The sequence below is a fragment of the Sorex fumeus genome, unplaced genomic scaffold (genome assembly GCF_029834395.1).
Source record: "Sorex fumeus unplaced genomic scaffold, SorFum_2.1 ptg000061l, whole genome shotgun sequence".
Classification (NCBI taxonomy): domain Eukaryota; kingdom Metazoa; phylum Chordata; class Mammalia; order Eulipotyphla; family Soricidae; genus Sorex; species Sorex fumeus.
The window spans coordinates 10,820,486-10,846,902 of NW_026606118.1; the positions used below are offsets into that span (position 1 = coordinate 10,820,486).

The 26,417-nt window shown below is 40.9% G+C and overlaps 1 protein-coding gene across 3 annotated transcripts in view; it reads left to right on the plus strand.

The window, feature by feature from the left end:
- RGS17 (regulator of G protein signaling 17) overlaps positions 1-26,417 on the plus strand; it is a 138,747-nt gene that overhangs the window by 63,837 nt on the left and 48,493 nt on the right. The gene's annotated exons all lie outside the window — the stretch shown is intronic.

The window sequence follows — 26,417 nt, forward strand, 5'->3', positions numbered from 1 at the left end:
TCTGAGCCAGACACAGAGAGAAGGAAGAACAAGGTAGCAGTGTGTGTGTGTGTGTGTGTGTGTGTGTGTGTATGTATGTAGGGGGATGGGGCATTCACTAGTGCCGTGCTCTCTCTCTCTCATAGCACTTCCAAAGCATCGTTTCCAAGTCCCCATAAGGCCTGATAAGCAACCTTTGAAAAGTCATACTCCACAGTAAAAAGTATTTATAGTTCATAACTAATTCCCTCAAGACAAGAACTGAGTGTTGAAAGTAGGTAAAGGGATATACATGATAAACTTTCAGTTTATGTATTGCAAACCATAATGCCCAAAAGGAGAGACAGAGGGGAGGAAGGGAGAGAGAGAATGAAAGAAAGAAGAAAAGTACCTGCCATAGAGGCAGGGAGTGGAGTGGGCAAGAGAAGAACTTGGGGACATTGGTGGTGGGAAATATACACTGGTGAAGGGACGGGTTGTTGGAGCATTAGATGACAGAAACCCAGTCCTGAACAAGCTTGTAACTGTGTATCTCAGTGTGATTCAATTAAAATCACTTGATCACTTAACATCCCATTACTTATCAATTTGATCGAGTGGGCACCAGTAATATCTCCATTCGTCCCTGTCGCATGCTAGTGTAGTCCAATGGTGTCTGCTCGCTCCAGGAACACGAAGAGCCTCAAACTGTTTGTTCAGGGTCTTGACGAAGAAATCTGACCATCTCATAGGTGGGCAGCCATGTGATCTTTTGACATCCCGTGGAATCCAGATTGACTGAATCCAGTCAGTTAAAATAAATATAAAAAAACAACAACAACAGCTAGTAATTCCACCCAAGACCAATGTCAATCGACCAGTCAGTAGCCAATTTTATGGGACAGGGCAGAGAGGGCAGTGGTCATTGCTAAGATGGATTTTTTTTGTTTTAAGTCCACACCTGACTGTGCTCAAGGCCTAATCCTGGTTCTGTGCTCAGGGATCACTCCTGGCAGGACTTCGGGACCGTATGGGGTGCCAGGGATCAAACCCAGGTCAGCCATGTGCAAGGAAAGCACCCTACCCGCTGAACTCTCTCTCCAGTTCAGATAGTCTTCTTTTATCAGCTTACTAGGGGTGCCATGTTAGACAATTAGCCTACAGTTAAAAATCCATGCAGAAGGAAAGGTTAGCCAATGCTTAACCCAAAAAATATATCAAAGGTTGTTCAGCTAGCTCCAATCTCATGAATAGTTTAGTTGTTTCCGGTTCTCTCTCCACAGATGATGCTGTAATGTAAAACTGTTTGTATGCGCTGTTTCATAATCATAGAGATGAATTTTTAACACATTGATTCCAATCTTTCAGTGTGTAATAATTAAACTATATTTAAATGTGAGCCACTGGAGGGAGACAGTAGAATCAGCCCATGTTGGTTTGCTATTGTTCTTGTTTGGGGGCCACACCTGGTAGAGTGCAGGGCTTACTCTTGGATCTGTGCTCAGGGATAACTCCTGGTGGGGGAGGGGGGACTTGGGAAACCATATGGGGTGCCAGGAATCAAACCCAAGTCGGTTGCATGCAAGGAAATTATGCAACCTACTGTGCTTTTTTCTCTGGCCTCAGCATCCACATTGGAGGCAGAGTTGGCAAAATCAAAGGATAAATGAGTATTTCTGTTAGATATTGCCAAATTCTCCTGCATAGGGATTGAACAATTTTTTGTGTTCATTTTTTGTTTGTTTGTTTTTTGGACCATGCCTAACTGTGTTCAGGGTTTTCTCCTGGCTCTGTGTCCAAAGATCACTCTTGGCAGTGCTCAGGGGACCTTATGTGATGCTGGGAATATGTACCAGAGGCATTCCTATACAAGGCAAATGCCTTACCACTGGTGCTATCTCATTGGCATGGGTTTTCTTTTTTAATTCCCTTTCTTTTTTTTTTTAGAAAAATATCTCTTTATTTTAAAAAGTACCCTTTAAGCTATTAAAATAAGAAATGTTTTCTTCTGCTTTACCAGTTGTTCTTTGTTCTTATAATGCTTCTGTTTCTGGTTTGGTTGTTTTCTTTTAGTGTGCTGAGTCTTTTACTTTTTGTTGAATTTGATTATGACTTGAATTTTCTTCTTCCAGTTTATAAAGGAAATTGTTCATGTTTTCTTGTAATACTTGAAGCCTGTATTCAGCTTTTACATTCATCTCTGATGTATACTTAGTATATTCCAGCATACAGTTTGGAGTGTCCGTTTCATCATCCCAAATGGATATTTATTTCATCAAACATAATTTTATTTTATTTTATTTATTTATTTTTTGCTTTTTGGCTCACACCTGGCGATGCTCAGGGGTTACTCCTGACTTTGAACTCAGGAATCACTCCTGGCAGTGCTGAGGGACCATATGGGATGCTGGGATTTGAACCCGGGTTGGCCGTGTGCAAGGCAAACGCCCTACCCGCAGTGCTATCACTCCAGCCCCACATCAAACATAATTTTAAAGAATTATTTTTACTCATATTCTGTACTAAATTTTCTTTTTTTCCCTCTATAAATGTTGGCAATATTGAGGTGGATTTACTGTGAATGAGAGAACAATATTTTACAAAGTAACAAGTACAGTTATTTTCAGCTTATTTTGAACTAGGTTAATGAATTTGATCTATGTAAGTATTTTTTGAATAGGGCACAGAATAAAATAGTTGAACTCCTTTATCTTGGCTTTCACTTTTCATTTTATAAATCCATCTAGCTGGAATAATAAGCACCAGTTTGCTGTCCATTCTGATCAGAACCTATATCTGGCAAGCTTATGGTTTCACGCTACATTGAACAAGCTAGAAAAAAAATGATGGTCTGCGCCTGGCCAAATGCCCCCCTGATTAGTATACATCAAAAGAACAACCCCAAGAATGGACCTTACCTTATTTCCCCAAATGAAGTCTCCATGTCATAGGCAGTCTATCAATTCTTTCTGTTTGATGCTAACCATGGGCTGCTATATATTAAAATAAATAAATAAAAATCATTTTAAAATGTGATTAAGCATGATAACCTCTCAGTATCTGTATTGCAAACCATAATGCCCCAAAGTAGAGAGAGTATAGAGGAAGGTTTGCCATGGAATGGCAGGGGGTTTATTCTGGGGACATTGGTAGTGGAGAATGTCCACTGGTGGAGGGATGGTGTTTGATCCTTGTATGATTGAAACTCAAACATGAAGCTTATAACTGTATCTTTTGATGATTCAATTTTAAAAAAAGAAAAAGAAAAAATGGGGGCTGGAGCAATAGCACAGCAGGTAGGGTGTTTGCCTTGCACGTGGCTGACTCGGGTTCGATTCCCAGCATCTCATATGGTCCCATGAGCACCGCCAGGAGTGACTCCTGAGAGCAGAGCCAGGAGTAACCCCTGTGCATAGCCGGGTATGACCCAAAAAGAAAAAAAAAAGTGATCAACACAATTCAGGAAAAACTTGATATTGCTGACAATACCCAAAATACTAAAGCTGACGAGAATGTTGTGAAACTGCATCCTGTTAATAACACATGCCTGACCGTTAGGACGGCAGCCTTTTCCTGCCAGTTACAGTATTGAGGGAGCTTTTTCCTTTTCGTTCGATGTCACAGTTAGGAATGACAATATGGCAACCAGCGAGTTCCAGGTGTTTCTGATGGCCCTTCTGCTGTGCTAGCAGTTGTGAGGAAGCTGTTGAGGATGAATAGCTTACTCCATAACATAGTTCGCGTGGCTCCTTACAGGCTGGGTACAGGCCTGAGCTGAAAGAGAGGCATCATTGGGCAAAATACTTTCCATGATGAGTCAATGTGTCTTCCTGGAAATGTGAGAAACCATGCCAAGGTCCCTACTGACTGACCATGGAGCTGTATGGCAGAGATGTTTCAGGATGTCATGGTTTGATACCCAGTCAAGGAAAAACTCTATCTGCACTGGAAATGTAAGAAAGGATGCAAAATTGTCCTGCATAGAAGCATCACTTCTTAGAGATAATAAAGTTCATTTCCTCCTCTTATTTTGTAAGGGAATTTTTTTGTGTGTACTTCTAGTTTTGATGACATGCTTACCATAATGTTAATGTTTGTGCTTTTGTTTTGAGGGGGTTAGCGTTCACGTACTGATTCTCCCTCACTGGGGACGGACCAAGGCCAGGTCACCTGTGTGCAAGGCAGTGCTGTCTTGCCTTACCACATACTGTCTCTCCAGCCCTGCGGCTCATACAGCTTTCAATGTTGCCTCAAGCTTCAAACTACAAAAATGTCCACTTGTGGACCACTCTCTGCCCTTATGTTATGGGAAACTCAAGAATGTCTAAAATGCTGAAAAATATTTTATCTTTCAGTGTTTCAAGAATGACACAAAATAAGACCAGAGCAGCAATATAACAGGTAGAGCACTTGCCTTGTACGTGACCAACCGGGTTTATTTCCTAGCATCCCACTTCGTCCCCCAAATCCCATCAGGAGGGATCCCTGAGAACAGAGACAGGAGTAAGTCCTGAGCACTGCTGGGTTTGACCCCAAATCAAGCAAGCAAAAGAGAATGACATAAAGTATTTCTTCCTTTTAATGTACATTTGGTGGTTCTCAGGTCTTATTCCTGGCTTTGAGCTTAGGGATCCCACCTGTTGTGACTTAGAAGACCATATGCTTGTCAAGTATTAAACATGGTTTGGCCATGTGTAATGCAAACACTTTACCTGTACTATATATTGGACCCCATAAAATACTAATAGTCAAGTCGTACTCAAAACTCTAATACACAACTCAAGGTAGATCTGAGTTTTATTTCCCTTAAATTTTAGGTCTGGCTTTCAGATGTATTCAGACACAGCAAGTGAAATTGAATCACGTTCAGGGCACAAGACAGAACATCCTTACATTTGCAGAGCCACCATTTCCCTTCCAGAATACTCTCTTTTTCCTCCTGTGTCTTGGGAGACTGGTCTGTATCAGGTTGCTTGGACAGCACTGGTGAGGGCCGGTTCGAATAATCACAGGCTACCAGGATCCTGACTGTCGAGCTTTGATCCTTGGCTTGGCCTCGAGTTTCTGGTAATTGCTTCATCTTCTCATGTTTGCAGGACAAAGAGCGCCAGCATCATCTCTCTCCTCCCCGTGCTTATTACTCGTGACCTAATGCCATAGAAACAACTTTTGCCTTTGGGAGTCTCCTACATCTCCACCAAGATTTCTTAAAAAGGACACACTTTGGGGGTTGGAGTGACAGCACAGCGAATAGGGCATTTGCCTTGCATGCAGCCAACCCGGTTTGATTCCCAGCATCCCATATGGTCCCCGAGCACCACCAGGAGTAATTTCTGAGCGCAGAGCCAGGAGTAACCCCTGTGCATCGCTGGGTGTGACCCAAAAAGAGGGGGGGAAAGGACCCACTTTTAAACACAGTGCAAATGTGACCCTGCTGTTTATTTCCTCCTGGGACCTTGACTGCTGAACCAGCATTGTAAATTTTACAGGATATTCTCAAGCCAGCTGAGTAGCTATGGTGTCTCAGACTGAGTATGGGAAAGTAGCAAGCAGAGGACCAGAGACATACTACGGGTTTAAGGCACTAGCTTTGCCAAACAGCCAATCAGTCAGCACAACATAATGGCACTGAACACCACAAGAGTGATCCCTGAGCACAAGTTAGGAGTTAGCCCTGATCCCTATGCAGATGTGACCCCCTATTCAAAACCAACAAGACTTTCTCCAGTGGAACAAGTCCCTTTGGATGAAAATACACTATCTTTTGTGCACTAGCTTCTGTTATAGAGGCCCTGAAGATAGACTAGTGCAGATGGTTGCACAGGACATGAGTAATACGTTTCCTTAAGGTAATTCTGGTGCAGTAACATAAATACTGTTCTCTAAAATATTTTAGAAACCCCCTTAGAGATTTATTTATAGTTAAGTCATTTTATTACATTCAAGCCTACAAACCTTCATGGCAAGTTAACTTACTGAAACATGATCATTAGAGTGAAAAAAATAGAATGGTTTCTTAGACATGATGTGTATAAAATAGGAACTTAATATACATTTCCTCATTGATTTTCTGGATTTATAAACTCTGGATTATAAGCCACAGTCTATATTTTAATTTGGTATAAAAATATTTCATAATGTGAAATGGAGACCAGATACTCTAAATGGATTTGTATCAATAGGTCTCTTTTATAGAAGTTATTGCTGAATGAAATAATTTAACTCTGATCATATAAAGTCATTCTGGAAAGCGTTCAGAAGCTTAGAACATCAAGAGAAAGTGACCAAATAATATATCATGGGTGGATTTGTGCACATGCATGTGTGTGTGTGCGCGCATGTGTTTGTGTGCATGTATGTTTGTGTGTTTGTGTGTGTGTCATGGAAAGTGAGCCTTTCTATGAGTCAAGAGCATCTGAGAATGTTCATTGACTAGCAGGAGATTTTTCTGAGAACTTTTACTCAGTTTACTGCCACTTCGTGGTTCCAGAAAGATTTTTCCCTGAAAATATGTGCTAGAACGGGCTGCCTAGGAACTGTTCCCAGAGACGGAAGGACCAGAGACTCAATGCATAGGCATTTTTAAATTTAAACCCACTCTAGCTATCAGCTGGATATCCAGTGACTGAATTTGGTTTTTCGTTTCCCTGTCTATGAAATAATATCCGTCTCATAGATTTGTTCTGAGAATCACATGAGAAGATAGAAAAAACTGATCAATAAAATATTATATGCTTGAATGCAAAATGGTAGTCCCTTTGCAAGACTATTTGGCAGTTTCTAACAGAAGCAACATATTCTTACCATATGATCCAGCAATTGTGTTTCTTGGTATTTTCCCAGGAAAGTGGAAGCCTTATGTTCACACAAAAACTTGCACACTGTGTATATGGTCGCTTTCTTCATAACTGCCAGAATTTGGGAGCAATTTGCCCTACAGTAGGTGAATGGATATATATACCATGATACCTCCAGTGAATGAAATATTTTCCAGCTTTAAAAAGATATTATCACCTCCAGTGAATGAAATATTTTCCAGCTTTAAAAAGATATTATCAAAGTCATGAACATACATAAAAGTGAATGCATATTACTAATGTATATATAATGAAAGAAGACAATCCTAAAAGACTACATAAAGATTGATTGCCACTTTAAGCCTTATAGTAAAATCCAAATTTGCAAAGATAAAAACAGATTAGTAGCTAGGAGGAGGAAGAGGGAAGGAGGAAGGATGAATAGGCAGAGTGCAGAGGATTTTAAAGGCACTGGAAGTACTTCTAGGATAGTATACTGATGAATACATGCCATTATTCACTTGCCCAAATGTCAGATGCACTAAATGAAGAACAGACCAGATTGTAAACTGTTGCCTTTGGGTGATTATCCTGCATTAATATAGACCGTCCTTAGTTTTTAAAAATGTGCTTTTCTGGTGAGTAACAATAATGGAAGAAACTGTACATGTGTGAGTGACGTGGGTGTATGAGAAATGTCTGTATATAGCCTTCAGTTTTGTTTTAAACCCAAAAACTTCTCTAAAAATAGCCTCCCTGAAATATTTTATAACAAATTTGTTTAGCTTTTTCAGGAGGAGTGAGCCCAGCTGAGTATGCTAAGAGCTTCCGTCTGGCTCTTTGCTCAGGGATCACTCCTGGAGACGCTCAGGAGACCGTTTAATAGTTCAAGGGGTCAAACCCTGCAGCCATATGCAAGGCCAGCTTCTTACCTGCTGTGCTATGTTTCCTGCTATGATCCATTTTTTTTTTTACATTAAATAACAGTGTCAGTAGTTGTTTCATGAGACTGTCTTACTAAGACCTCTGGAAACAACAGGTTTATTATATACTTTCGTAGCTGATGAATTATGTGGACTAGCACAATTCAATGGCTTTACCTCCCCCCAGGAAAAAAAATGAATTTTTTATATTTTATCATACTCTTGAATATGCTAATATTTATATACCGACATTAACTGAGCTGCTAAGGACTGTAAGAAATTGTCTTTAATGTTGAGGTAACAAAAAATAATTTGATAGGTCCTTTGTCTTCAAAAATACATATAGAAAGAGACAATAAATTAAAATGAGTATAATTAGCATAAATTGAGGACTCACTATCTGCCAAGCACAGTGCCTTTTACAGGGATCTTTTCATTTATTTCTCACACACGCTGATTCAGTAGTAAAGTCATTTTCTTGATTTTGTAATTGCATAACCTAGCGCTCAAAATGAGTAGATAGCTTGACCAAAGAATGGAGGTAAAGCTGTCACTTGTCCACTTACCCACCATCCTATACACTATTCTATGTTTTTTCCATTTACAGTATTAAATAATGCTGATTCTAATATTTGGAACAGACAGTAAGTGTTAGGACATTGCTACTCAATGTATGATCCCATATTGATTTGCAAAACATTTAATAGTGGTCCAGAACAAAGTTAAATATGGAATTAAGACTAAGAGTTTAGAAACTTTTATGGCAAATTTAGGATAACATTATATCTATTAAAACTATTACAGAAAAAAACCAAATCCTTTACCACTAGTTTTGTGAGTTATTCTTCTAATATAGTGAATAGGTGAGATATGAAAGGGTCATAACTTAGAGAAGGGACCACTATGACAATGATGGTTGGAGGGATTCCTCTGGATGGAAGATCTGTGCTAAAAGTGGGCAAAGGACCAAACATGATGGCCTTTCAGTATCTGTGTTGCAAACCATAGCCCCAACGTAGAGAGAGAAGAAGAAGAAAAGTGCCTGTCATAAAGGCAGAGCTGGTTGGGAGAGGGGTGGAGGTGGCCAGAGGGATTCTGGGGACATTCTTGATAGGAAATTTGCACTAGTGGAGGGATGGGTGTTGGAAATTGTTATGACTGAAACCTGTAACTATGTATCTCACATGATTCAATTCTAAAATTTTTTTAAAAGGTGTCATCTGGTTAAAGAAACTGTGGTACATCTACATAATGGAACACTATGCAGCTGTTAGGAAAGAGGAAGTCATCAAATTTGCTTATAAGTAGATGGACATGGAGAGTACCATGCTTAGTGGAATGAGTCAGAAAGAGCGGGACAGACCTGGAAGGATTTTACAGATTTGTGAGACTAACATGAGACTAACACCCAAGGACAAGTAGAGACAAGGGCCAGGAAGATTGCTCCATGGTTAAAAGCCTACCTCGTGAGCTGGGGGAGAGGGCAGCTGGAATAGAGAATGGATCACTAAGTCAAATGATGGTTGGAGAGATCATTTGGGATGGAAGATGTGTGCTGAAAGTAGATAAAGGACCAAAAATGATGACCTCTAAGTATTTGTATTACAGACCATAATGTCCCAAAGCAGAGAGAAAGTAAGAGGGAAATTGTTTACCCTAAGGGCAGAGGGTGGGGTGGTAGGGGAGGGATACTGGGGACATTGGTGGTGGAAAATGTATACTGGTGAAGGGATGGGTGTTTAGTCATTTTATGACTGAAACTCTATCATGAAAGCTTTGTAACTGTATCTCACAGTGTTTCGATTTTAAAGTGTCATCACTGAATTAAAAATTACGGCCATGATAGTATGAATGGATAATGGTCGTTGAGTGTTTTTCCTGACCATTATTGTTCATAATTTTCTTAATAGGTGATAGATGTTACAGAGAGAGACCATCTCATAAGTAAAACTCTGAAGCAATTGTTTATCATGCCTGACCTGATTGTGTTATTATCAATATCGGTTCGCCTTCCCCATCACTGTCACTGTCACTGTCCTCCCGTTGTTCATCGATTTGCTCGAGCGAGCCCAGTAACGTCTCCATTGAAGACTTTGTTGTTACTGTGTTTGGCATATCGAATACGTCACAGGGAGCTTGCCAGGCTCTGCCGCGCGGGCGAGATGCTCTCGGTAGCTTGCCGGACTCTCCGAGAAAGACAGAGGAATCAAACCCGGCTCAGCCGGGCTGCCTGCATGCAAGGCAAATACCCTACAGCTGTGCTATCGCGCCTTCCCCAGAAGGGAATATTTGATCGAAAAACCAAACTATCTGGGTTCCTTTCATCGCTAAAGCTCTTACATAGATGCAAGAGGAATACACTTCCTTGCCTCCTTCTCTCTGTCTCCCCACAAGCCCCCTCCCAACAAAACCTCTCATTTGACTTCTTAGTTTCTGTCTACATTTCAGAGTGTACTTTAGTGTGGTTGGTTAGGAAAAGCTGTGTCAGGAGGTTCTCTTTCTAAGTCTTTCTAAGAGCTGTTGCTGGCTCTTCCTGGAATGAGTAAAAACGTTTTGCCGTGTGAGTGAAGAGTGCTGATTGAATTGATTCTATCACTGTGGCTTCCTGGAGGTTGATGTGTTCATTTAAAAAAAGAAGGGAAAAAAGCTGTAGCTGGTATGAACTTTGTAATAGGACAAGTTGGCTAAAAATACATTATGTTAAAGGCAGAGTTGATAAGAAGTCATTATTTCCATTAAACAGGCATAATGAAAAATGCGCGCTAAGCCAACATAAACACAAGTTCTCCTGAATGATTTTGTTTTTTACCTTGAGTAGGCCATGGGTTTTCGAATAAGTTTACTGATTACTTGATTTTATCTTTCAATGTTCTCTTTTGAATGTCTGTTAGGGTAAAAGAAAATTGGAGAATGCAGCTTTGGAACAAATAAATAATAGACACCTCCTGTGCTGAATATGCCCAAGAAGGTGGCAAAGCAAAGATGTTCTGCAACACAAAAGATGTTATGAAATACAAGAGTGAATAAAAGAGGACTCACATTAGCTTAGTGGAGAAAAAGCATCAAAGAGCATACAGGACTTTCCTTTCAATGGAAACACACTTGAGACCTATTTGATGGGGTTTAGCTCTTGCAGGGGTTACTTCCGCATAGTATTAATCTCTTCATTCTCATCCAGCATGTTTATGTAAACATTGTTCTCAATTGAATTCCCCTAGCAATTATCCCTGTTTGTCTAACAATCTTCAATAATTATATGAATAATTACCATTGGGGGAAAACAGTTCGGGGCCCACTTTCTTAGGAATGTGGTGGTGGTTCTCTCTGTCGAATTTTTTTTTCTTTCCGCATTTTAGGTCTTCTTTCCCTCTCCTTCTGTTTACTTCCTTATCTTATTTATGTGAATTGAAATAATGAGCATGTCTGCTCTCTGAAAAGCGGTTTGATGAATCTCAAAATGAGTACGTCACATAGATGAGAGTGCTGTCAGTGGTTTCCGAAGTAAACACATTATGGCTCTATATTAATCACTGGTATTTTCTAGAAGGACACAATGCATGTAATCGAGCAAGACTAGGGATTCTCATTGTCACTAAGCAATGTTTATGACAATGATTGTTCTTACTGTCATATACTTTTGGTCCCATTTCTAAAACATTTACCCTAATCTAATGCTGCTACTCTAAACTAAACGGAAGCCAATAGGAGTGAAGTAGAAAAATGGCTTTTTTTAAACACTACCTTGTCTGTATTAGACTGGACTTTCTGAAGTTGCTAAGTTATTAAAGGACCTTCTCCTTCATCCTAACTGCAAATATGGCCTCTATATGCTGAATATAGGGTCTACGTCCCTTTTGTTTGAAAGAAGCTTTCTTTTCTCTTGTCTCGCTCATTTAACACATGTTCACTCCACTTAATGGTGCTTCAACTGATTCGTCTGTAAGAGTCCTGGAATAGATGGTGCTTTGCACCATATCCCAATTTTGATGGCACTAACCTCAAAACAAGTATTTTGGAGATTTTGGTTGACATTCAATACTGGACTTCAGAACGCACAAACATTGATAGGTACCAACATTTCAAGAAGAAAAAAATAAGGTGAACTTGATGAGAGACATTTCTCCTCATGCAATGACTATTTTTCCTCTGATCAATATCTAAGGATGGTTCTATGTGAAGTGAATACTGGTTTCAGCTCACTAAGTCCCAGTTCCTGGCAGAAGCTTAACTGAGATGCGTAATTAGTCTTGCATGTATACCAGAAGCGCTAAGATGAATGAATTGGCCTCCTCTCGAAGAGCTCATAGTCACATAAGAAAGGCTCACAAATGGTATGAAATTAGGGTCAAAGAAGGAAAAAGAGTGCCTTGTTCTTTCTCAGGCTGGGGGGCGGGGGGAAGGGCTTCTGCAAAGATCACTTGGAGGGGCCAGAGAGATACTTCACCTAGGTTTGATCCTCACCACCATATGTGGTTTCCTAAGCACCACCAGGAGTGATCCCAGAGCAAAGAGCTGGGAGTAAACCTTGAGTCCAACCAGGAGTGATTCAAAACCCACCCCCTCACCCCAACAAAACAAGACAGAAGATTATTCAAAGGAAGCAGCACCCCTAGTTGCTGGGTTATAGGGATGGTGAGAACCGTTAGGAATCAGATCAATGTGCCATCAAATAACCACACTTGTACAGCAATTTGACTCAAAGGACACATGAGTGGGTGGACTCAGAAAGAGGCATCAGTTCCTGCCGAGGTGGAGCAAAAGAGACAGATGGGGTGACGGGTGAAATTAGCATAGAGAGGGTAGCACTATAGCACTGTCCTCCCGTTGGTCATCAGTTTGCTCGAGCGGGCACCAGCAACGTCTCCATTGTGAGACTTGTTGTTACTGTTTTTGGCATATCGGATACACCCTGGGGAGCTTGCCAGGCTCTGCCATGCGGGCAGGATACTCTCCGTAGCTTGCTGGGCTCTCCGAGAGGGATGGAGGAATCAAACCCGGGTCAGCTGCGTGCAAGATAAACATGCCTTACTAGCTGTGCTCTCGCTCCAGCCCTAGAAAGGGCAAGATGGAACAAGTCTTTTAAGATCTTGCCTCCCTTTTGATACAGCCCTGGAACACCCAGGTCTTCTGACTCTTCATAGAAGCCAGTGCTCAGGTTCACAGTCCAGCATGGCCTGAACCAGTGCTTCTCAGGCCTTCATGCAAACACACACCAGCTCAGCACTCCTGGCCGTTTGCAGACTCAGAGCCAACGGATTGAGCTGGGCCTTCACAGACTTGTTTCTAGGCCCTCCCAGGAGATGTGAGACTGCCAACGCAGTGACTGTGAATGGCAAAGGCCCAAGATTTAATTCTTCATGTGGAAACTGTGGCTGTCACCAAGTAAATCTGTCGCCCTTGCAGTTATATTTAAATACTCACCATACATTTGTTTTTGAGCTTTTTTTTCCCTTTCAAATTTTATTTAGGCACCGTGATTTATACTACTGCTAATAATGGTATTTTAAGTATACAATACTCCAATTGTCAACAATGTCAGGGTCCTTTTACCCGTGTCTTGGGGTCCCCTGAACCCCAGATTAGCTCAGTTCTGTGTTCTGATGCTCAGATTCTGTTGCCTCTGGCCATTTGTAATTTCCTTACCGTGTTTCTTTCTATCCCACACATGAGTGATCATTCTATATTTGTCCTTCTGAATGTCTTTGTTCAGTGTGATGCATTCTGGTTCCACCTACATTGCAACCAGTTGTGCGATTTTATCTTTCCATATAGCTGAGTATATATGTATGTGTATATATATATATATATATATATATATATATATATATATATAGCTGGAGCTATAGCACAGTGGTAGAGCGTTTGCCTTGCACGCAGCCAACATGGCTGATCCGAGTTCGATTCCTCCGCCCCTCTCGGAGAGCCCGGCAAGCTACCGAGAGTATCTCGCCTGCACGGCAGAGCCTGGCAAGCCACCCGTGATGTATTCGATATGCCAGTCACAGTAACAACAAAGTCTCCAATGGAGACGTTACTGGGCCCGCTCAAGCAAATCGATGATCAACGGGAGGGCCTTTACCTTTATATATATATACCAGTTATTTTATCTTGGGCACTTGGGTTGTGTCCAGATCTTGACTATAGGGAATAATTCTGCAGTAAACGTAAGAGCACAAATGACTTTTTAAAATAGTTTTTGTGGGGGTGCGTGGGGTAGATGCCAAGAAGTGGAATTGTTGGGTCAGATGAAAATTTACAGTGGGTAGGGCATTTGCCTTGCATGCGGCTGACCTGACCGACCCAAGTTCGATTCCTCCGCCCCTTTCGGAGAGCCCGGCAGGCTACCAAGAGTATCTCACCCACACAGCAAAGCCTGCCAAGTTTCCCGTGGTGTATTCGATATGCCAAACACAGTAACAAGTCTCACACTGGAGACATTACAGGACCCACTCGAGCAAATCGATGGACAACGGGAGGATAGTGACAGTGACAGATGAAAATTTGCATTTTTCAAGAAGTGTCTATATTGTTTTCCAAAGAAGTTGAACTTGTCAGCATTCCAAACAACTGTGGTTGCAGATTCCTTTTTTCCCACATCAGTGTCAAGAATGGTTGCTTTTAAGAAACATCATCATTGTAAATAAGAAGGCAAAATTTTATATGGAAGAAATAAAAGCAAGGACAGTTATCATTGTGATCGCAGACGATTGCATGACATCTGCCTGGTGTGCTGTTTAGTGGTGGCAATAGGATTGTATGATTTCTTTTATTGCGCAGAATTGCTAAGTGAAGCAAATAGCTTATTTTAAAAACAAAGGCAGAGGTTAAGAAACTCACTCAGGGCTGGAGCGATAGCACAGCGGGTAGGGCATTCGCCTTGCACGCGGCTGACCGGGTTTGATTCCCAGCATTGCTTATGGTCCCTGAGTACCACCAGGACTAATTACTGAGTGCAAAGCCAGGAACAACCCCTGTGCAATGCTGGGGGTGACCCAAAAAGAAAAAAAATGTAGAAGAAGAAGAAGAAGAAACTCAGTTCCACATAGCCAGCATAAGGCACACCTTTGAATTTCTGCCCTGATGTTATATAAAGCTCACTGTCACTGTCATCCCGTTGTTCATCGATTTGCTCGAGCAGTCACCAGTAATGTCTCCATTCGTCCCTGTTGCGTGCTAGTGTAGCCCAATGGCATCTGCTCGCTCCAGGAACACGAAGTGAGACCAGTTATTGGTACTGTTTTGGGCATATCGAATACGCCACGGTAGTTTGCCAGGCTCTGCTGTGCTGGTGGGATACTCTCGGTAGCTTGCTGGGCTCTCCAAGAGGGATGGAGGCTCTTGGAGTGGCTTCTAATCCTAGGTGCAAAGTTAAGAATGCAAAATCTAAGCGAAAGGGCACTTTCCTTGCATGTGGCTGGCTGAGGGTTGATCCCTAACAACCCATATGTGCCCTAACGCCCACCAGGAATGATCCCTGAGCATAAAGCCAGAGGTGAGCTCTGAGCACCACTAGTTGTGACCCAACACTCCATCCCCAAACCAAAAGCCCCACACAAAATCTAAGAGTGAAAATTGTGGTGTTTCTTGAAACAGAATTTGCTGACTCTGCTGGAGGAAAAAACTATTAGCAGAGCTGTACAAGGTGCTTTTATAAATTAGGCCTGTCAAATAATACCTTAAAATGTGCAAGTGAGACCAAACCAAGGTATGACGCCAAACTTATACTGTACATTAGCAATAGGGAAATGAAGGGTGTTATCTCTACTCATGTATATATCTGCATCTTTTAAACATCTTTGAAGAATAATGAGTGTGAAAAATATCTAACTCAATAATGTGCATTTTAGAAAGCTTTACCAAGGCAGGGAGACATAAATATATCTTCCTGGTGAGAGTTAGAATTAACCAAAGAGTGGACCTGAGTCATATAGTCAGTGATTATTCATTTTAAATGCGTAAAGGTATTGCTTTATGGACTTCTCATGATTTTAAAGTGATAAGTAGAATTACTTTAAAGCATTTTAAAATCCCCCAGAGACCAGAGAGATAGTATAGCAGTCCAAGCGCTTGCCTTGCACATCCCTGACTAGCTTCAGTTCTCCCTTCCGGACCCCCTGCACTGTATCTGGTCTCTTGAGCCCCATCAGGAGTGATCCCTGAGAATAGAGTCATAAATAAGCCCTATGTACCACCAGGTGTGTCCACAAAACAAAAATCAAAAATGTCCACACGACACTCCCCACTCCCCCTAAGAAAGAGCAGACTTGGAAAAATACTTTTTAGGTGAATGTCTCATGAAACAGGAAACAATGTGAAGAGCTTTCTCTGGTACAAATATGTAGGCTGAACTTACTAAAGCAGATGCTTATCAGAGATTTTACATTGAGGGTTAGGAATACCTGTATGTGCATGGAAAATTGCTTCCTTGTCCATCCCATGCTAAAAATAAGTCACCAGTTTGGCTTCTTGGGCAAATACCTTTTGTGGTCTGAAGCCCAACGGCATGAGTCTATAGAGAAACTGAATGCTTTCCCAGAACCTGATGAGGTGGCTGCACTTGTGTTACATTTTCAAAATGTTTACCAAAAAAAAAAAACATTGTCCTGCATTTTTTTTGGATGTGTAATGAACAACTCACTACAGTAACAGAGACAGACTCCAAGTATTTGATATGTTCAGTGCATTAACCCTAACATCATTAGCCACGTCAGGATGGCTCCAACTTGTTCAGTTGGTGCATGAGGAGTTGATTGTGGGGACTGTGAGATACTTGGGACTTAGTTCATTTCTGTATATTTGAAATTTCAGTCTCAGTGATAGATTGAAAATCCCGAGATGCATCTTCTGTCTCCTGTGAGTCATCTTTTGTGGAGATTCCTGAGATGGGAAGATTCCACCCAATGGACACAAAAGCTTTATAATCCACTCTATAAGAAGTGGTTTCTTAGCAGAAAGATACTGATAGAAATACTTTTAGTATTTGTAGCCTATAAATATTGTCCTGCATTTTTTTTGATGTGTAATGAACAACTCACTCCAGTTTTACTACAGTAACAGAGACATACTCCAAGTATTTGATATGTTCAGTGCATTAACACTAACATCATTACGGATGTCCTGATATGTTCTGTTTTTATCAATACTATCTACTGATGAAGAAACTAGGACAAGGAGAGGCTGATGACAAAGATTGATGGCAGAAGCTTTGTGTAGTTATTGTCATTTGTTTATTTGAAAGCATGAGTTACACCAAGAGGACAGTGAGAAATATCAAATTTTGATGTGCAGTCAGTTCCAGTGGAGACTAAGTTTTCCACAATGATCTCACTACTACAGCAACTTGACCATCAAAGATGAGGGATTGGGAGAGGAGATTGCTCAGCACTTTGTATGTGCTGGAACCCAATTCAGACTCTGCACCATAAGATCTCTCAAGGCTTGGCACCAGGGGCTCCCAAGTACTTCTAAGGTGCCCCTAATATTTGTAGAGCAGCTCAGTACCACCAGATCTGAGATTTAAACCTCCCAGCCAGGCAGAGTATCACCAGGAGTAACCTGTAAACCTCCTGAGAACTACGTGGGCAAACCCTACCCCGTACCCAAAGGATGGAAATATAAAGAGCAAAGCATCTTGTTTAGGTTTTTTTGTTGTGTTTCATGTTTTTTGTTGTAGAGGGCGAGGGCCACACCCGGAAGTGCTCAGAGCTGACTCCTGGCTCTGCCCTTGGGTCACTCTGGGGTGGCTCAGGGGACCATATGGGATGCCAAGGATGGGACCCGGGTCAACTGCAAGTAAGGAAGGTCCTCTACTCTCTGTGCTAATTTTTATAGGGATTTTGGGGCTGGAGGGAGGGGGTCTTCCTGCTGTTGGAGCTCCATCTCCCCTTTGGAACAGGCCCAATAATAGCAGCAGGAGACAATTTTATTTTTGTAGTGAAATTATTCAAGATTTACTGCTTTAGCAATTTCAAACTAAATAAAAGTCTTGTGGACTACGTTCGCAATAGTTATTTATTATTTTTTTTTTAGATCTCCAGAATCTACTCATTCTCTAATATCTGTACCCTTTGACTATACTCTCCATAGCACAGCGGGTAGGGCGCTTGCCTTGCACACGGCCAACCCAGGTTTGATTCCTCCATTTGTCTAGGAGAGCCCAGCCAGCTACCAAGAGTATCTCGCCCACATGGCAAAGCCTTGCAAGCTCCCCGTGACGTATTCGATATGCCAAACACAGTAACAAGTCTCACAATGTTACTGGGCCCGCTCAAGCAAATTGATGAACAATGGGAGGACAGTGACAGTGACAGTGATCCATATCTGTAGTCATTTGTGGGATATTTAAAAAAAATAGTGTGAGGTTAATATCCAAGGCCATGAAAAAACAGGGGCCAGAAGGAAAGTCAGTGGTTGGAAGCTTGCCACAAGAGGGGGGGACAGACAGCAAAGGGCATTTAGGATACAGAAGTGACCAGTAGGACAATAATAGTTGGAGATGATCCCTCTTGACAAGAACCGAACGTTAAAATAGGTAAAGTGTGTAATCACCAGTCGACTAGGAATCTTGTGTGTCTCTCTCTCTCACCACCTGTGTTCCGTGGTCTCCTGCTGCTTCATCACCTGGGATGGCCTATGCCATGGGCAGACGAAGGAGGAAACGAGGGCCAGGCTGGTTGGTGATCAGTTGCCACTTATTCCATTTTTCCCATATGTCCTTTCCAATCTCACTAAACCCCTCATTCCCATCTTCTCCTGTCTACCTGGATTGTCTCTCCGCACTCAACACTCGTACCTAGCCTTGCCAGTCTCTCCCAACTTCCCAGCATTGGGGGTAGAAACCACACCCAGGTCCCGTAGCACAGTGAAATGCCAATTAAGGATTTTTTTCCCCTTTCCTTCGTCCAATAACTTTCCCTAGTCCAATAACTTAATTAACATCTTTAACAAAGCTGATTAGTCTGATTAGGAGATAAATGTGATTGACCGGTGGGGGGAGCAGAGCACAAAGAAGCAGAGCACAAAGAAAGAGGTTACAAATAAACACAGAGGAATGGAGCACTGTGATGGGAATAACCCAATAGACCTAAGCTCCCTGTGGCAAGGCAGAAAGGACAAACCAATGTTATCCTACAATAAAGGGATATACAGGATAACCTTTCTGTATCTGTATTGCAAACCATAATGCTCAAAAGGAAAGAGAGAGACAGAGAGAGAAGAAAATTGCCTGCCATAGAGGTAGGCAGGGGGACATTGGGGGGGCAGGAGGGAAACTTGGGACATTGGTGGTGGGAATGTACATGGGTGAAAGGATGGATACTGGGAAATTATATGACTGAAGCCCAATCATGAACAGCTTTGTAGCTGTATCTCACTGTGATTCAATTTTTAAAAAAATTTTAAAAAATAGGGGCTGGAGCGATAGCACAGCTGTAGGGCATTTGCCTTGCACGCAGCCAACATGGCCGACACAGGTTCTATTCCCACCATCCCATTTGGTCCCCCAAGCACCGCCAGGAGTAATTCTTGACTGTATGAGCCAGGAGTAACCCCTGAGCATCGCTGGGTGTGACCCAAAAGGAAAAAAATTTAAAAAATAAATACGCAATTTTAAAAATGATAATATTCCTTAATCTCCTATTATAACTATCATTTCACTCTGTTTCTGAGTTCAGCTTTATAAAGATTCCACAGAATAGAGGACATCATACAGTGTCTTTTTTCTGTGTACCTGGTTTCACTTCACATTATGTCAAGTTTTCTTCAGGTCGTCACCAATAGCATGATTTCCTCCTTTTATTTGACTGAATAATATTCTGCTACTTATATGGATGGACAGATGGATAGATTATATAGATTACAGATAGAATTTATATTATGTGATGTCCATCAATAGATTCACTGTATTTATCTACAACATATTCTATATTCTTTACCCATCCATTGATAGACTCTTGGATTATTTCCATGTTTTGGCTATCTGGAAAATGATGCGGTAGAAACCCTTGTGTCACTTCTATGAGATACTTTTTAGTTTTCTCTAATAATATACCCAGAACTAAAACTGTTGGTCATATGTAGTTTTATTTTTAATTTTTGGGGGGATTCTCAGACTATTGTTAACCCTTGTGTTTACACCATTTACATTCTCACCCATAGCGCACAAGTTTCCTTTTCACAATATCCTAACCAACATTTGTTATCTCTTGCATGTTGGACCATATTCAAGCAAATGGGAGGTGCTATTCTTTATGGTCTAGATTTACATTTTCCTAATGATCCGTGAATTGTCCATCATCTTTTCATGTGTGTGTGAAGTGTTCAGCATCTTTTCGTGTATGTATCTTCTGGGAAATAAAGCCCCCTCGGTTCCTCTGCCCAGTTTGATTCAGGTTTTTTGTTTGTTATTGAGTTCTATGTTATTTGCATATTGAGGCTATTAAACCCTTACCAGATAGTTTTAAATATGCTCTCCGTTCTACGATTGTTTTCTTTTCATTTTGCTGATTGTTTCTTTTGCCATACAGAAGCTTTTATGATGTGTTCCCACTTGCTAATTTTTACTTTTTTGTTGTTGTTGTTTTGTTTTGTTTTTGGCTAAAGATGATTTTGACCGGCTGATCACTTTCATCTGATCCTGGAAAACAGAAAGAAACAATGTTTATAGTAGAACTGTGTATCACCCGAAGGGCAATCAGAATCTCACCTCCATTTCTTGTAACTAGTGCACAAGTGTCAGACAAGCACTCTCTGATGATTCTCTTGGGTTTCCGGGAAAATTAAGATCCTGGAACCATCCATCTATAATTCTGTAACAGCTTTTCCACTCTAAGAGCTAAATGAATGGTTCCCAACAGGAGCGAAGCTGAGAGGACCAGGAAGGAGTTAACTGAACATGGTTCCAACCCTGCTCCTACTCTTAGATCCTGGACAATTCAGTTCTATGAAGCACAAAAGATTTGAGGTTACCATCCACACACAGTTATAGACTTCTTTATGAGAAAGACACTAACTTTTCCAACCTATTGTCTATGGTTTCTTGGCAACCTTTATCCTGAGAGAGTTAAAAAGTGGTGGAATAGAGTTGGAGTCTGTAGGACCAGAGTGCATGAAAGTTTCAGATTTGTGAAGCATCTTTTTGCAAAACATTTTCTCTTTTTTTTTCACTCATTTGTTAGGAACATTTGCCCTTTGGGACCAGAGCAAAGTCTGAACAGATTGACCACATACATTGCATGCTGGGGACTTGGATTCAATCCCTGGCACTGCATGGTTCCCTGAGTTCAGCCTCAAAACATCAACCAATACCAGTATAAAAAAAAAAAACTTGAACTGAAATTTGTGGTACCAGGGATAAAACTCAAGTGGTTCCACATATGCCCAGCACGGGCAAGGCCCCAAGTTTGATCCCTAGCAGCATATGACCCCTCACCACTTGCAGATATAGCTCTGGTGGCTCCCTGTGCCTTTTCTAAAATTGATCTGTGACCCCTTAATCCTTCAACACTGCTAAGTTTATTAAAACTAGAACAGGTGAGGGGCTGGAGCGATAGCACAGCAGGTAAGGGCTTTGCCTTACATGTGGCTGACCCAGGTTCCATTTCCAGCATCCCATATGATTCTCTGAGCACCGCCAGGAGTAATTCCTGAGTGCAGAGCCAGGAGTAGACCCTGAGCATCAATCACCAGGTGTGACCCAAAAAGAAAAAAAAACTAGAATATGTGAACCCTAGAGCAGAAAAATAGAACACTATACATATTATAATGTGCTCGTGGTGAATTGAATCCAGCATCACTGTTGGCTGTGGTTGGTGCTGAACTATAGCATATGTATGTGTGTATATATATATATATATATATATATATATACATATATATAGATAGATTAGTAAGAAAAATCAAGGCCACCTACACACCAAATGGTATGATCCATAGTTACACAGAAGAAATTAGTGAACTAGTTTATTTTATTTTCCAGAAAGGTTTATTGCACAACAAACACAGTTTTCTCACAAAAGTACAAAGACAGTTGTCTGTGATATGTCTGTCTGTTTGTTTGGGGGACGTACTCCGGTGGTCCCCAGGGCTTACTCCTAGTTCTGTACTTAGGGATCATTCTTTGCAGTGCTCAGAGAACCATATTTGATGCCAAGGATTGAACTGGAGTTGACTGCATGCAAGGCAAGTGTCTTAGTTCCTGTACTATCTCTCTGGTCCCTGTGATTTTTTAGTTATACCAAAGACTTAGAAGATGATGACAGGTCCTGCAACTCTATTAAATAATGTTTAGACCCTTTTACAGTGATTTTAAAGTCCCAATGTCTCTAAAGATTGACTTAGTGAATAGATATCCAAAATGGCAATTTCTTCTGAATTTTTGAAAATTCATAAAATTAAGGTATTGGATTCTTAAGAAAGTTATTGAATCTTTGTGCCAATTCTTTTTGCTACATATAAGAGTAGTTGTCTAGAACATAGTTATATTTATATGTCTGTTTATGTGAATAAAGGATAATTAAAAGAGTTCCCGTGCCTGATACACCAGTGAAAGAAATATTAATATATTGCTTAAAAAAACACTTTTGGTGGGGTCACACCCAGCAGTGCTCAGGTTTTACTCCTAGCTCTGTACTCAGGAGTCACTCCTGGCAATTTTCAGAGGACCATAGGCAATGCCAGGGGATCAACTCAGAATCAGCTGCATTCAAGACAAGTGCATTAGCTCTGTACACTCTCTCTCTCTCTCTCTCTCTCTCTCTCTCTCTCTCTCTCTCTCTCTCTCTCTCTCCCCCCCCCCCTTGGTTGGTGCTCAGGGCTTGTTCCTGGCTCTGTACTCAGACAGTGCTTAGGGGACTGTATAGGGTTCCAGGATCAAACCTGTATAAGCTGTGTGTAAACCTTACCCAGTGTACTATCTCTGTACCCCCAACATCTTTTATTGAATAACTTATCTCTGTTAACTTACCTGCTGAATTTTCTAGCTTTTCCTTTTAGACAGCCATATAATTTGCAAGTAAAATTATTGTTCCTTCCCATCGATTACTTTTATTTTATTGTACTATTAATATATCAAATTAATAATATTGAATATCTAGCACAATTTTCTTTTCTTCCGTGTGACTGCTTGTAATATACACCTTCAAACAAATATTTCTGTTTAACTATGTGCCAAGCATTGTTCTAGCCAGCACAGGAAACAAACATATCTCCCTTCATTGAACTTTCTAGTTGGTTAGAAAAAAAAAAGCATAAGAGGTATTGTATGATCAATAATGAAATGTGTTCTGAGGCAATTTTGAATAAGAATGACAGATCATGTTGAGGCTAGTACGATGCCTTTGTAATTATAATTGCAAAGTAAGTAATGAAATTGATTTTCACTGAGAATATAATTTATAGAGAAAAGACTCAAAAGAATCAAGCCCTGATTGTGGATCAGCATGTGCAGAGGCCCTGGGGCAGGACTTGTGTTGAGCATGATGGGGGAGAGATAAGGAGCCCGTTGTGGTTAAACGTGGTTAAACCGTGAGTGAGTAGAAAGGCACTGGGAAGAAATATTTAGAGAAGTGATGAAAGAACCAGATTGCAGAAACTTGAGCTTCTCCTCTTGAGTAAAATGGAAAGTCAGTGGAAGATTTGATGAATATAAGTAGAGTATCTTTGCTGAAATCATCCGGCTTGTGTAGACTGTTGTGTGGAAAGTAAATGGGATGGACGTTTAACAAGATGAAGTGGTGGAATCAGAGCCATAAGAGACCAGGCATGAAGCCTCACACTTGTTCATCTGACGTGGGATCTGAATTCAATCGAAGGTGATTTGAGGTGAATCCAAATTTTTATTTTGACTATCACTGTATCACTGTCCTCCCGTTGTTCATCAATTTGCTTGAGCGGGCACCAGTAACGTCTCCATTGTGAGACTTTTTGTTACTGTTTTCGGCATATCAAATATGTCATGGGGAGTTTGCCAGGCTCTGCCACGCGGGTGAGATACTCCTGGAGGCTTGCCGGCCTCTCTCAGAGGGGTGGAGGAATCGAACCGGGTCAGCTGCATTCAAGGCAAATGCCCTATCCGCTGTGCTATTGTTCCAGCCCAAAATATTTTTTTATTTTGACTAATAATTTGAAAAGTGAGACTTCTCCTTAACTACAGTGGGATAAACAGATTTTCTTAGAAAAGGGTCATTAACCCTAGGTGTCAAGTCGAGAAAGCCATGTGGAGATGTTTAGGAGTCAATTGGATGTATAAATCCTGAATTCAGGTAAGCTTTTTTTCAGTGGGCTCTAAATTTTGAGATTTGGAGGTGCCATACCAGTACTGCTCAGGTCTTACTCCTGGCAGTGCTCAGGGAACTATTTGAAGTGCCAGGGATCAAACAGGAACTGGTTACGTGCAAGGCAAGCCTTAAACCCTATACTATCTGTTCAATCAAGTTTAATGGAGGGAAGAAGGGAGGGAGGGAGGGAGGGAGGGAGGGAGGGAGGGAGGGAGGGAGGGAGGGAAATGTTCTGATGATTTAAAATTTGGAGGTAAGGGAGATAAATTTAAAAATATATATATATAAACTGTGACAGTGAAAAAGAAAGTAATCATGGGAGTGTATTGCCCGGGAAGTCAAGGACAAGTTTCAAATAAACTGGAGTGGTCATATTATCTAGTACTGCTGACGGGCACAAAGATTACAAGAAAATGACTTGGAATTAATGACATGGGGGACATTAGGAAGTATATAAAAGCAGTTACAATGGAATAGGAGAGCGATTTGTGCACTTTTATAATTTCTATGGTCTTGAATTGATTTCTAGACTGTTTCCAAGACAGAGAAACATGAGGTTTCATTTTAGTCAGCCATTAAGTTCAGTGTCGTATTTATTTTAGTGCTCAATTGCTTATTATATTCCTCCCCATTTGGTTTCATTCTAACTTCAGCAGATCTCAGCAAGATTTTGAGGAATGAACTCAGTTTGTTAGAAATCATCTCTGCTCTTGAAATTTTATTTAGCTAAATATAAAGTTGTGCGATGATAGTTTTTCTCACTAGGCGTCTGGAAAACTTGATTTTTCTCATAAAAATCTGCAGCCAGTACATGGTGCTTCTCTGTACATAAATCCTTATCTCTGTACATATTTCTTTATCTTGGGAGTTCCATGTAATCCATATTTACTTTCATTTTTATTTTATTAATCCTGCTCAGCATTCGCTATGCTCTCTCCTCGTCGGGTTTGTTTCATTTCACTGTTTTCTAATTCATGGAAGTTCTCAGCCAACTTTCTTTAAAACATTTTGGTCCTCTGCTAATTCTTTCATTACGGTGAAAGTCATGCAACATTACCACTGGACTTGTCTGAATTCTCTTATGTTTTCTTTTTATTTTATCTTTATTTTTTTTTCCTGAACACTCAGGACATTCCTTGGCAACATCACTAATTCTCTCCGGGGCTCTTTTATGAAGAATTGCTCCATCTGAATCTTTTTTGTGACTGTGTTGTGTTTTCACATTTCAAATGTTCATGGTCTCCTTTGCGTTCGCAGCTGCCACCCAGCGGGCACCTCACGATCTCCCGGCCAGTGAAGCTTACACTTGTGATTCCTCAAAACTGTCTATCTCTTTGAGATGACTTTTGTCTGTACTTGTTTCATATTTTCTTGGCCTCGCATATGGGTGAGTTTTCTCCAGCACAGTTATCTCAAGCAAACACTCCACTGAACTACTTTCAGTTTCTTCTGTTATTTGCATTTGATCAGGAGTATATTCATCTCCAATTTATTGAGCTAGCTAGCTGGATTTTAGTAGTAGAGGGTAAGATTATCTTTTTCCTTTTTAGGTTATGCACTAAGTAAAAGATGTTTTTTACCTTCACACTTTCTTTGTATAATGTGTTGCCTTCACCTATCTCCAGCACTCCATCCAACCCTCATTTTTATCAGCACCCCAGGATTCTTTCCCATCCAGCAATGGCTTTAGACACATTCCTGACACAGTTACAGAATCGGGGCCTAGGTCAGGTCTGCATGGCTTTCTCTGAATCCGCTCCCTCTTGTAATAACATGCACTAGAAAGATCCAGAGGGTGTCTGGCATCACTTTCTAGGTATTAGAGCCTCAGACCTGATGTTACACCAACAGACCAGTATCTGGTCTCCTGATCTTCATAGTAGGCATTGGTCTCTCCTGAAGGGTTAAAGTATAAATCACTGTAGTTTTATTCTGGTCATCTTGGTCATCAGGGATATAGAACACCTCAGTAACAAAATGACTGGACTTCAGTGGCCATTTATGGGCATTAGGGTTTTCTGTGGGCACGTAGCTCAGTGGTAGTGTGTGTATATAAGGCCCTGGGTTCCATCCTGGCCCCGCAAAGAGCAAGAGACAGACGCGAAGAGAGACAAAGAGGGAGAGACAGAAAGAGACATTTATCTTGACTTCCACAACGCAGGGTCTTTAAGGCTGCTATAATTCATTTCATTCAGAACTAATGTCTTAATGCATTTAGTGTCTTAGCTCACAATGCCAAAATAACAAAAATATCTTAATATGACTTGTTTAGTCACATATGGTAGCTGTCATTGCGTTCACATGCATTGCATTTTTTGACAAACAAAAATATAAAAAAATGTATTACTTTTTTAAAGAAGTTTTATGAAGTTTGATACTATTTTTCATAAAACTCAAACTAATATCATCAATCACATTCTAGATAGGAAAATAATCAGGATGGGTCCGATAAATAGGTGAAAATG